General features: G+C 42.9%; 1 long non-coding RNA gene across 1 annotated transcript; it reads right to left on the reverse strand.

Annotated features, from left to right (window-relative positions):
• Positions 1-6,419: 6,419 nt before the first annotated feature.
• LOC148225198 (uncharacterized) lies at positions 6,420-12,343 on the reverse strand. The gene is made up of 2 exons (XR_015804265.1): positions 12,040-12,343; positions 6,420-9,378 (listed from the first exon to the last, which is right to left on the reverse strand). It is a non-coding gene; the product is annotated as an uncharacterized LOC148225198 (long non-coding RNA).
• Positions 12,344-12,392: the final 49 nt, after the last annotated feature.

The following is a 12,392-nucleotide window of genomic DNA, read 5'->3' on the forward strand; positions in this document are numbered from 1 at the left end:
GTCAGCAGGAGATGCAGGAGAGAAGACAGCATCCAAAGAGGGAGATTGCGGGATCCCACAGCGAAGGAAGCCAGCTGCCCCGAGTCAGGATGGCAGAGCAATGTTTCTAGCGACCGTCCTTCTCCAAGCCAGACGAGCAAGAGAGACAGAGCCCCAAAGAACAGGCCCCTACCCCCCTCTCCCCCCCCCTGCGAGAGAAACGGTTACCTTAGCTATCTGAGCTTGGGTGTAGCCCAAAATACTTAGCATAACAATGGGGAAAATTCCACAGAAAGAAAAGGGAAAACTTCAGCCCCCACCAACAGGTAAGTAGTTCTAGTATTATTGCATGAATGTTCATTTATATTCTACAAGACAAAGGTTAATAAAAAACCTCTTCGGATATTGCTGGAGAATTGAACTTTTTGCTTTTATTTGTCTATTTGTATACAATATATGGGAAGACAGTGAATTTTGTTTGCGTTAATCTTTTCTAGCATGCATTGTTGGAAGTCTGTTTTGAAAAACCTGGGTCAGCCCTATCTGACTAAAATAACAGCCCTTAAGTTCACTACTTTCATGTGGTTTTGTTGGTTTGGTGTTGGTTCGGGTTTTTCTTTTTTTAAGGAGAATGTATTTTCTGTGTTTTATTATAAGTGCTGATAAATTATAATAGAAATTATTTCCCTGCATTTTTCACTTTCTTGCCATCTAAGACATCTCAGTTTTCATGGATAGGCCTTTCTCATTAGACTGCACAGATTCCAAGTAGTGCATACCTAGAAGGAATGCCTCTTCCTTTTATTCCATTCCTGGAAAAAGGAATAAACTGTAGTGTTTTCCTAAGGTAATTTAGCTATGCACATTCATCTCCATGCTATTGTTTCCTTCTTTCAGCTACATTGTTGGGGATGAACTCTGGATAATTATGGAATACATGGATGGAATGGGTGCTTCTGATTGTTTGGGCATGCAGGTACTTCTAGACAGGTGGTAAGAACAGGAGTGATTTCATGTTCAGAGCTTTGTTTCTGTGTTGCTTTGATAATATGAAGATGCAAGAGTGTCTTAGGTGGAGGGCTGGCCAATACAACTGTTGTGGTGCTCTCTTTTTAAAAAAAAATTATTTACTTTTCTCAGCTTTGCCTCTTTGAGCATTTTCCTGGAGCCTGTCTCTATTGCATTCCTTACCTGTAAAAACAAACATGCTGGTAGCAGAATTTTAAGCTAACAGCAAACGATTGTTAGTCACCTGGATAGAGAGAGCCCATGCCCTGCAGCAGTGATCATTCTCTCTGTGTTTGCAGGGGACAGTCTGTTACAACAATTGACATTTCTCTTTCAAGGGGTAATATGTCTTCACCTAGAAAGATACTGCTCTAGTACTGCTGAAGCAGCAGACTCTTCCTTCTTGAAAACACTACGTACTGCCACTACTCAGCTTTCATCTGGAACTGAGGTCCTTTCTTGGTGATGAAATCAGGTCATTAATTTTTACCCTCCCGTTTGTTTTTTATCTATCAGTGCCTGCAAGCACTAAATTCCCTTCACTCCAACCTCGTGATGCATAGAGATGTAAAAAGTGAAAACATTCTTGTCGGAATGAATGGATCTGTCAAGCTGGGTAGGTATTCTTGGTCAGGCACAGCATTCCTGGGATGTGGGGTGTGGGACTGCTTAAGACTGACCACCAGTTCCCCAAGAATGATGTCTGTGGGAGTGCACAGAGCACTGCTGCAAGCTATGAGTGCGGCTGCCCTGTGCAGAGAGGTCTTGAGAGAAACAAGGTATCAAGAGTGGCTTTGGTTTGTGTGAGACCTTTCCAGAGGGTAGGAGTTAAAGTCTTAAACTTCAAGTGAATAAAAGCCACTGAGTGAAATGTGGAGGTTTCTGGAAGTGATCGATTCCATACACTCACAGTTACCACCCTGAGGAAACAGAGCATGGCTGCTTTTCCAGCTAGATTCAACACCACATTCTCATTCTTTAACTTCGTTTCTTAATTCAAGCTGGCTTTAACAGCACTGGGTTTCCTCCTCAGCCGATTCTGGCCTCTGTGCTCAGATGACTTCTGAGCAGAGCAAGCGGAGTTAGATGGTTAGGACGGCTCACTAGATGGCACCAGAATATGTGAATAAGGATGCATATGGGACCAAAGTAGATATTTGATCCCTTGGCATTGTGGTGATAGAAATGCTGCAAGGTGAGCCACCTTACTCAAAGGAAATTCTTCTCAAGGTAAGGTGCAAATACTAGCAGATGTTACTGTCTCTCTAATCTGTCCCATGCTCTGTCTCCCATTAGACTAAATCACATTCACGTCAGCTTCACTAGTTCAACCAAGGCCCATCTACCAAAAATTGTCCTTGGAGCAAATCAGCATCTGGGGTAGTTTTGGTTGCATCAGTGGGAGAACCTCAGGAGTGTCACATTCCAGTTAAAAAATGTCTCATTTTGGCCTTCAGTGATGCTTCAAATTTCTCTTGCATTTTTTGAACTGTTTTTGAGTTTTGTCTCTGACAAGAAATGTTCAGTGGTAAGTTTTTTGAACTGGATAATTTGTATGAAAAGCATTTCAACCGCATCTGCAGGCACGGAACCCTTTTCAGTCTTGCACCAGTGCCAATTACCTGAGTCTTTTAGGAAGTTCCTCTGGTTCTAGGAATGCCTTAATTTTTCATTACCAAATCCTTTTCTAAAAGTATGTTTTAGCACAGGGATTAGCTTCATAAATGCATTCACTTGAGTATTAAAAGTAGCAGAGAGTTACCGAAGGGATATTAACTAGAGAGTTACCATATTCCTTTTTCTGATTAGACCATTTAAAGTTTTTCTTTGACCATGGAAATGAAGCTGATTGAGAATTTGGAGTCTGATGAAAGACAGTTGCAAGTGGCTCCTGTCTGCCTGAGTAGCCATTTTCATCATAAAATATTTGTGGATGTAACTAATGTGTCTGTGTTGAACTGAGGTTCCAAATGTTTCTCTTCCTTTAAGAAGGAATAAGTTGATGGATTTCCTTTTTGACATCTGGTTACCATTTTTAGCAAAAAATTTGACAACCTTTTTTCAGGGAAGCTGTGCTTTAGAGACGAGTGAGCACTTCAGAGATGAATTGTATGCAACAACGCCTGGAAATAATGTGGTTAGACCAAATTAATGCTTTAAAAGAGCCTGCAAAGCCTGTAAAGTCAATCCTCAGGGCATGAAAATGTGCTTTTGGCTGACATAGTTCCTACTAAGTGGGTCAGCCCATGAAATCAGCTGACAAGGCAAGATAATTTGCATATCAGAATAGCTGTGTCTGCTATTTTGTAGGCTCTTTTTGTTCGTGCAGAAAAATCATCTCTAACCCTCTGATGGGGAAGAAATTGCCACTGGAGGCTGGAGCTTAAGAAATGGGGTCTGTGTGAGCACTTAGGGATACGAAAGAATCAGGAGGAGTCTTGTGCTTTCTTTTTCTCTAAGCCGGGAATCTCATAGCTAAGAGAGCTACCAAAGCTGTAGAATGCTGAGCAACTGTCTGCTGTGTTCCTGTTCTGAACTGCTGCGTGCAGACTGATGAGGACTCTCAACGGTCTGCTGAGCAACTTCTGCAGGTACAATGTGAGGCAGCTGCAAGTGAAACAGGCGTCCAATGGATCTGTTTTCTCATCAGCAAAACTCAAAGCCATTAGATGGATTCCACTCATATTAATGCCCAGTCTGGGTGGTTTTCAAGAGAAAACTGAGTAGAATCATAGAATACTTTGAGTTGGAAGAGACCTTTAAAGGTCATGTAATCCAACTTCCCCACTATGAGCAGGGACATCTGGAAGTAGATTAGGTTGCTCAGAGCCCTGTCGGACCTGACCTTGAATGTTTCCAGGGATGGGGCACCTAGGACGTCTCTGGATCACTGCTTCCCATTTTTCTTCACTCTTCTTATAAACAGTTTCTTCCTTAGACCTAATCCGAACAGATCCTCTCTTGATTTAAAAGCATTTCCCATTTTTCATAGGCCCTGATAAAAAATGTGTCCCCATCTTTCTTAGAATGCTTTTGAAGCATTGAAAGGTCTCAGTAAGGTCTCCCCAGGGCCTTCTGCACACTGAACCACCCCAAGTCTTGCAGCCTTTCCTCAAAGGAGAAGTGTTCCATCCTCTAATCATTTCTGTGGTCCTGTTCTGTGTTTTGGTAGCATGTTCAGTTTTCCCTGGTGTCTAAAGAGCTGCAGTAGGATGATCCCAGGTACGGAGGGCTGAAATGGTGCTGGTGGGGAAGGAACCCAACAAAGCCATCTCAGCCAAGCAATCCAAGACTTGGCTGTGGGAAGGGGTTGTTGAGGGGCTTTGAGCATCAGAGGGGCCTCAGCTTGTTCATCCCCACTCTCAGAGGTTTCTCACACGAAAGCCACATTTTTTGAGGTTTCTGCCACCAAAACAGGGAAAGATGAGTGGGACTTGTCAGAGCCCTTGTTGCTGCCTGGCACAGTTGAGTAGATGAGAACTGCTGCAGGGCTGCTGCCAGGTTTTGTGACAGATTGGGAGCTGCAGAATATGCCACTTGGCTGTTCCTGCTATGAAGGTGCCAGCCAGTACAGGAGGTACAGGGGATGCAAAGGTAGATGTTGCTCTCCCTGCAAGCCAGAGCTGAGTCCATTAGTGCTCTACCACTTGTCTCCCTGCTCTTACTGCTAAAATCTTCAGTGGTCTTCAGATGAAGACGTGGGCCCAGATCGTACTGGGATGAACAATTCTTAGCTGTCCTCAAGTTTATTGAAAAACAGCTTATGCGCCTCATCTTTTTTGACAATTAAAATAGCCCATGCCAAAGAGGACCCCTAAGTCAATATTTTGTGTTTCCTGAAAGTGGAAAATTCCTGGACTGCAAGCAGCATTCTCAAAGTCTTGGCAGGGCAAACACTGTGTCAAGCTAGAGACACCTAGATAAATGGATTTATAGAATTATGAGCCAAGTATTCCAGGTACTGGACATATGATAGCAAGGTACATTAAGATGGAGGTGCAGATAGTTCCTTCAGACCTATTTCTGTATCTTTCTGGTATCTTGCAGAATAGTGCTTGAGACCATGAGGAAATGAGTTTGGAAAGTCGTGGTTCATTTGTTTTCTTTTCCTTTGGGCAGCATCCATTTTTACTCTCAGCCAAACTTCTCTTCAGCCTCACCCCTCTAAATATTGCAGCAAGACAGGTGAGGGAGGACAGCAGATGCAACAGTGATGGAACTGCTTTGTCCAGTGCCAGTGATGAGTGGCTCTCAGAGTAAAAACTATTTAAAACCTCAATTCCTTCCTTCTCACCCTGTGATTAAGTTGTACATTCACTCTTTAATTGTCACTTGTTTCTTAAAGATGCAAAGTCCCATTTTGTTGCTGTTGGGGCAGACACAACATACAAAAGGACACACTACATCTCAGAAGGCTAAAATCCCGTTTATTACAACAGCCAGCTGTCTTTTATACACTCTATAAAGTTTACACTTTGTTCATTGGTTACAATAGATCAACATAACATTCATTGGTGTAAAACCATCTCCACCTCTGTTTTTCACAAAACCTTTCTAAAACTACTTTTCCCAACTGACACCACCTGCCTTAGTCCACTCGTGTGTTGGTCACCCAACTAGCTGGTGAGGCGGGGGAAGCGACAAGAGTGGCCCTCTCCCAGAGTTTCTTGGAACCCTGGATGAGGGTAAGGCACTGAGCCTTAGTAGCGATTGTCAGTGTTGGGAAGAAGTAAAGAGTCGAGAGGGTCCTTTCAGGGTTCCAAGGGTTTATTGGAGGAATGGGTAGGGGGACAACTGGAGTCAAGGGGTGAATACTGAGAAAGGCGAAAAGAATAGCTCCACACGATCTTAAATACCTCCCCCGTGGGAGGATACCATACATAGACCAATAGGGAGAACTTAGGGGTGTAACAATGGGAGGGACTTCAGATACAATAAACCAATGGGAGAAAACATAGGCGGGGTTCAATATACAGCATTCAAGCATATAACACAGAACATGTAACTGACTTAGAACTTTCCAGAACAACAGGCATGGCCAGGGGGGATTGACAACTGAGTGGGCTTGGGCTAAGGTGATCGACAGGGAAAGGTCTGGAAGAAAAGGCAGGGTTTAGGGGTAATTGACACAACTAAGGCATGAAGGGGCAACCTGGAACAGACCAAAAAAGAGGGGTGCAACACAGGGAGAAACCATTCTTAACGAAAGGGGAGAACAAAGCTATAACAAGGGGAAATAGCAAACCACAACACCCAGCTGCATGTTTTTTCTTCCTTATCTTCTTCTCTTCTCAGTCTCCATACCAACGACCTTGGTAAAATTATTTTCAGAAGTAAACCTTATCAATTAACTCCCTCTGGCTCACAGACCAGTTGTAAGCCCTCTCCACAACCCCCCCTTTTTAAAATTTATTATAAATGAGAGACAAAAGTGTCTATATTCAGCAAAATTTAGATTGTTTTATTTGATATAGAAAGAGCAAGCAGCGTGCTGGGGAACGTGAGGGGTCACCACCCACTCCACGTTCCACTGAACCTCGGTTTGCAGCCTCTTCTTATACTGTGGTTACTCGTTGTTCACAAATTCACAAAGGTTTTGGGCGATAATCAGTCACAGATAGCCATCTGATCCTTGTAGATGAGCACCAGGGAAGTTCTGGAGGTCTGGTCTTTGTAGATAACCACCAGAGAAGTTCTGGGAGTCTGGTTTTTGGGATAGGCAGTATTGATCAGACAAAGGCAGGAAGGGCTTTTTGGGAAGTCCGATTTTGCAAGCTGGTAGCCGATACAACTTATTTGAAAAACATAACATATTATAATGTAACATAATACAACATAATATAATATAACATAACATAACAAGGTGATTTTAAACAGAATTATTTAATCATATAATTTCCTTTATCTAGTGTCCATGCTTCACTTTAGAGCTTAGTATTCTGGTTTATACAAACCCTAATGCTTTTGTGATTAACACGAATCTTTTATCAATTGTCACAATTTCCCCACTTCTCTTTTTTATTCCATTGATTCGTGTTCTGGTTTCAAATTTTGTCAGTACTTCTTGTACTAGATTTAATACATCTACTGCCACTAATTTTGTTGCTTTCTCAGGGTCTATTGGTATTGTAGCAACTTGCATTCCTTGAACCACCGACTGGATTAGTTGAATGAAGCATGGGACAAGGGATGAACAGTAGTCTTAATAATGCACATGTTAACATAAACCTTAATTTTTTCTACCAAGCTCCCCCTAACAGGTTATTTCACTAATTATTATTAAGCATAGAGTTCCAGGTTTGTACAGGTACATGGGCTATTCGTTTTATTTTTTTCTTTTGCAATTTTAGTAATTACTTTACTATTATCATTAATTTCTAAGCAGCATTCAGAATTATTAAACTTCTTATACATTCCTTTTCGATATCTTTGTTTGATTTCACTGTAACAACTGTTTTGGCCTTAATTCTTCTCTTCCTACTTCCTTGGCCATTGTTCAGTCATCTGCATTCCTCTACAGATTTAATAGTGAGTTAAGTTCAGTAGTAATTTCTTAATTTTACAAATAAATTTTTTCCCATGGTGGGTAAGTCCCGTTAGCTGAGTTGTTGTTTTATTTTTTCATACAAGTTAAAATTTCCCCCACGGTTTGTTCTTGTTTCTTTGAATATTTTAGTTATAATTTTTTTTTATAAATTCCTTCTTGTAGTGATCTTGCACTCCTTTCTGATCTGAATATCCCTACATACCTTCTTTTGTGAAGCAGAGGTATGTCTCTCCTACTGGACAACTTTGGCATGCTGATGGAGCCCACCCTCCTTTTCCTAAATTTGTGGCTACCCAGTAACTTCTTCCCATAATAGTGCAAGTTTCTAAGCTGTGTTTATTATAGCAGGCCAAATTGATATGTGTATGGAAGGCAAGGGTGGATACCATGCATCTGCTGTAACCTAATTGTCTGGTAACACTTGGAACAAGCCTCAGCACTATTTCCTTTTATCATTAGCAATAGGATGACTCCCATGACCATTTTCATCCCTCTGCCTCCCTCAAGGCCTACAGGGTTGCTTCCAGTAGCCGAGGTTTGTTTAATCTTCTCAGCAGCAGGGAATATGTCCTGGGGTCTTCCACTTTGTTTTTCTCTTTTGGTAGTGTTTTTTAATTTTGTTCCAGCTTTTAGCTTTAACATTCTAGTACGAGGTACAGCAGTAACAGCACGGTATACGCAACCCTTTCCGGCACTTTCTTGCCAATACTTCTGCTCTGGCTCTCTTCTTTTTCCTTATTTCATTCTCAAATAACTCCCACCAGTTATGATCATTAATTTCAACTTCTCCTTGTGCTGATAGGGTATTAAGTACCTTAATAGTTTCTTTACATTAATTTCTTTTACACTGGACACATAATGCTAATGGGGGATACCCACCATAGGAATGACACCACTACAACTTAGTACAATATGGACTTTTTTTTTATTTTTTTTTTTTTTAATGAACAGGCTACAATCACACCTCTTTTGGTGACTTAAAAGACTGCATTAATTCTTCTAGGGCTTGTCCAAAGAGATTGGGGGATTCTGTGAAGCCCTGAGGCAATACTGTCCAATCCAGTTGTTGTTTTCTGCCCTTATCAGGATCTTTCCATTCAAAGGCAAAGTAATCTCTACTTTTTTCCTCTAATGGGCATGCCCAGAAGGCATCTTTTAGATCTATTACACTATACCAAGTGTAGTCAGGGGACAACTGGTTTAAAAGAGTGTAAGGGTTTGCTACTACGGGAAATTTGGTAACAGTTCGCTGATTTATAGCCCTCGAATCCTGTACCAATCTGTAATTCCTGTCTGTCTTTCTGACGGGCAGAATAGGAGTATTATGTGAGGACATACATGGTTCTAAAGCCCCCTGTTGCAAAAGGTTTTCTATGAGAGGCTTAAGGCCCCGTCTCCCTTCCAGTGATATTGGATATTGATGAACTCGGATAGGTAAATCGGGATCAGTGATTTTCACTTTGATAGGTTTCATTTTTAACTTCCTGTCTTGGCTTAATTTTGACTTTCCCGGACAACGCACCAAATTAATGTCTTGAGTTTGAGTTGCCAATTTGAATAAACTTATTTTTCTTGTTGTGAGACAGAACCAGGAGCAAAAGAGCAAGGCAGGCCTAAAACTTGAGAGAGTATAAAAGAAAATTTATTAACTACACAAACAAAAAGAGAGGGAAAAAAAAATTTCAGAATAAGATTTTTTTAGATCACTCCTTCCCTCCCTCTCCCAATCTTCATAACAACAAAACAAACATATAACAAATACTTCAGTCAGTGCCCAATGTAGTCTTTCTCAGTTCACTCCTGGAGAGAGAAGCTTCTTCTTGTTGAAGTTGTAGGGATTTTTCCTACAAGAAGGAAAAAAACCAGTTCTCTTGTGGTTTTATCTTTCACGATTTGCATCCGCCCGGGAACCTGCAACCGTGACGCTCCTCCCAACTCTACAGCCGTCCCAAAGCTGTAGATGTGGGCCATGTCTGCTCCATGGGGTATTACTTTTAAGAATGAAATGTTCAACCGCAAAGATTCTCTCTGTCTCCTTTTTCTCTGCTCAGGCTTCATCTTCAGAAAACCAAAATCCCCTTCTTTTCTCAGGACAGAAATTCTCAACACAGGTGCTCTTTAGTCAAATCATCTATTAAATGGAACATTTCCATCCCCCCATGTCTCTTTCCATGGTTTATAGGAATATTCAGTACATCAGTTCATTCCTACAATTTCACAAAAAGATTTTCAGCCATTTCAGCATCTTCTCATTCTCCTTCCATCTTAAAACCTTAGCTCTTACATCACTGACTTTAGAAATCTTCTTATTCCCTTTCATATTCAAAGGAAAGGCTGGAGGCTTTGCAAATCTTATCTGAACACTAAAGAGTTAAAGTTTAACACAACTACAAGAGTTGGGCCAGGCTCAGGCCGCGCTGGGGGGGCAGCTGAGATGTCAATCAGCCTTTCTGGGGCTGGGCTGCAGCCCCACACTGCTCATGGCCACCCGGGCAGGCCCGGCCCGTCCGGCAGCAGCAAGAGTCGGCCTCCCCCCACACCAGAGCCGCAGGCCCGTGGAGGAGGAAGCTGTGAAGGTCTTATCACACAACTTTTTCTCCCTCCGGCCATTGGGTCCCCCTCGTTGGCAAACGGGGCCCAAGCGGCCTCCCGAGCCTCCCCCCCCCCCCGCATGGGGGAGGGGGAAGCTCGGGTTGATGTTACCTGCTCAGCCGCCGGAAAACAAAGAGAGTCAGTTCTGGATTACCTTCCTCAAAATGAGTGTTCACGGAGCGAACTAACTTTCTCCAATTGGCTGTTGCAGGTATCCCAACCCCCACAGAGGAAATTCCCTTAGGAAGAATCTTCTTCCTAAGTCAACCTATCACACTTCCTTATTTCTCCAGGGGTGTACCACACCTTAGGGCGTATTTGCTCCTCGTCCTTTTGGGTTAAAGCAAAAATTTTAAGCTGCTTTTGGGATACTTCAATTTTCAAATTCAATGCTATTATTAAATTCCTCTCCAATAAATTATTTTCTGCCTCTGGCAGTAACAGCAGATTTTTTAATTCCATTTTGGTTTGGGTCTCAATTTGCACAATTTTAATAATAGAGACCCGAAATGGTTCATCTTTTGCTCCAACTACAAGTGCTCTTTTTCTACTAGGTTTACACTCTTTTGGTAGGTGTTTAATTGTGGATTTTTCGGCTCCTGTATTTACTAAAAATTCCACCTCTTTTCCTTGGGGACCAACCCTTAATTTTATCAAGGGCTCTTTGGATAGTATGGTCCTTAATGCATACAGCCCCTGACACCCCTATTCATCCTCCTGGAACATTTTTTCATCCCGTATCCGTTTTTTATAATTTTTCTTTATATGACCTTTCTTGTTACAATAAAAGCAGGTTCGCCTTGGTGAATTATTTCCTGCTTCATTTCTTTGTTTTGGTGGGGGTTTTCGTGGTTTCCCTCCTCTCTGGTGATACTATCTCTCCTGGTATTCCTTTGACTGGAGCGAGTTCTTAGAGCTATGGGAGTACCAGGAGGAGAAGTGGGTGCGTGGGGGGGTCCCCTGTATTTTCTGTATTATACGGAGGTGGGAGATTATCGAGGGGTTCCTAGGTAACCTCTTTTTTTTTTTTTTTTTTTATCTTCATCCTCTTTTTCTTTTAAAGTATATATCAAGGATGGCTTGGACTATGCTGCTCACAGGGCAGCATACTCACATTCCTCTCTGTTAAATGGCTCTTTATGAGCCACATATGTGTTTAATGCCTGACAAACCCAACCCTCAAATGATCCGAACATGGGCCAGTATAGGTTATCTTTATGGATCATTTCTCTGGTCCATTCCACCATGCAATATTGAATCAATTTTTCTTTACTTTTTCCTCTGTATACCGCCCCTGTGTCCCAACATCTTAATATTACTCCCAAAGGGCTGCCTGGTGGCGTTTTTGGCAACCTACTTGTTTCGTCTTTATTTTCCCAGTCTCCTTGTGGACCAAATGAACTTGAACCTTTTTGTGGGTCCCTGGGACTCAGAATCTTACTCCCTCTTTGTCCCATTTTTACCTCAAGGGACCGTCTTCAGGTGTTTGTACTCCCCGATGTGTTCCGCCTGAACCCCCACCTCTCCTTGTGTCAGGATGGACTGGAACCTGCCTCTACCTGGGCTGGGATGGGAAAAGCAGCTTTTCCCTTCTCCCTCCGTGACTGGTGTGTTGCAATCTGCTTTTCTTTTCCCCCCCTCCCCCTTCCCGGGTCCTGCCTTTGCCTGGACTAGGATGGGAAGGACCTAGCCTCTACCTGGGCTAGGATGGGAAGGACCTAGCCTCTACCTGGGCTAGGACAAGTAAAGCAGTCTCTCCCTTTGTGCTCACTCGCTTCGTCCGGTCACCGGCCAGGTCCCTCGCGGGATGCTGGAAATGCGGATAGAAGGACTCCGCTCTCGCTTCGCAGCAAAGGCCACGTCCCATTCAGGCAAGCACACAGTCATTCCCACCAAACCAGACAGATACTTACAGTTCGATGCTCCTGTCTGGGTCTTCGTGCACGAGAATTACAGGTGATTTTGCCGCGGTCTTCCGGGGAGATTTTCCTTGCTCAGTCTATATAGTGCGGTACGTCGATGGGTCCCGAGAATCACTGACGAACCGGGGCCACAGTAGTGGGGCGCCTCCCCGAAATTGCAGTGCCTCTCAGGGCTCCAAGGACATCCCGGGTTTCGGCACCAAATTGTTATAAATGAGAGACAAAAGTGTCTATACTCAGCAAAATTTAGATTGTTTTATTTGATATAGAAAGAGCAAGCAGCGTGCTGGGGAACGTGAGGGGTCACCGCCCACTCCACACTCCCCAGCGCGCTGCTTGCTCTT

Source organism: Sturnus vulgaris, chromosome 1 (assembly GCF_052056855.1).
Source record: "Sturnus vulgaris isolate bStuVul1 chromosome 1, bStuVul1.hap1, whole genome shotgun sequence".
In the NCBI taxonomy this organism is placed as follows: Eukaryota; Metazoa; Chordata; class Aves; order Passeriformes; family Sturnidae; genus Sturnus; species Sturnus vulgaris.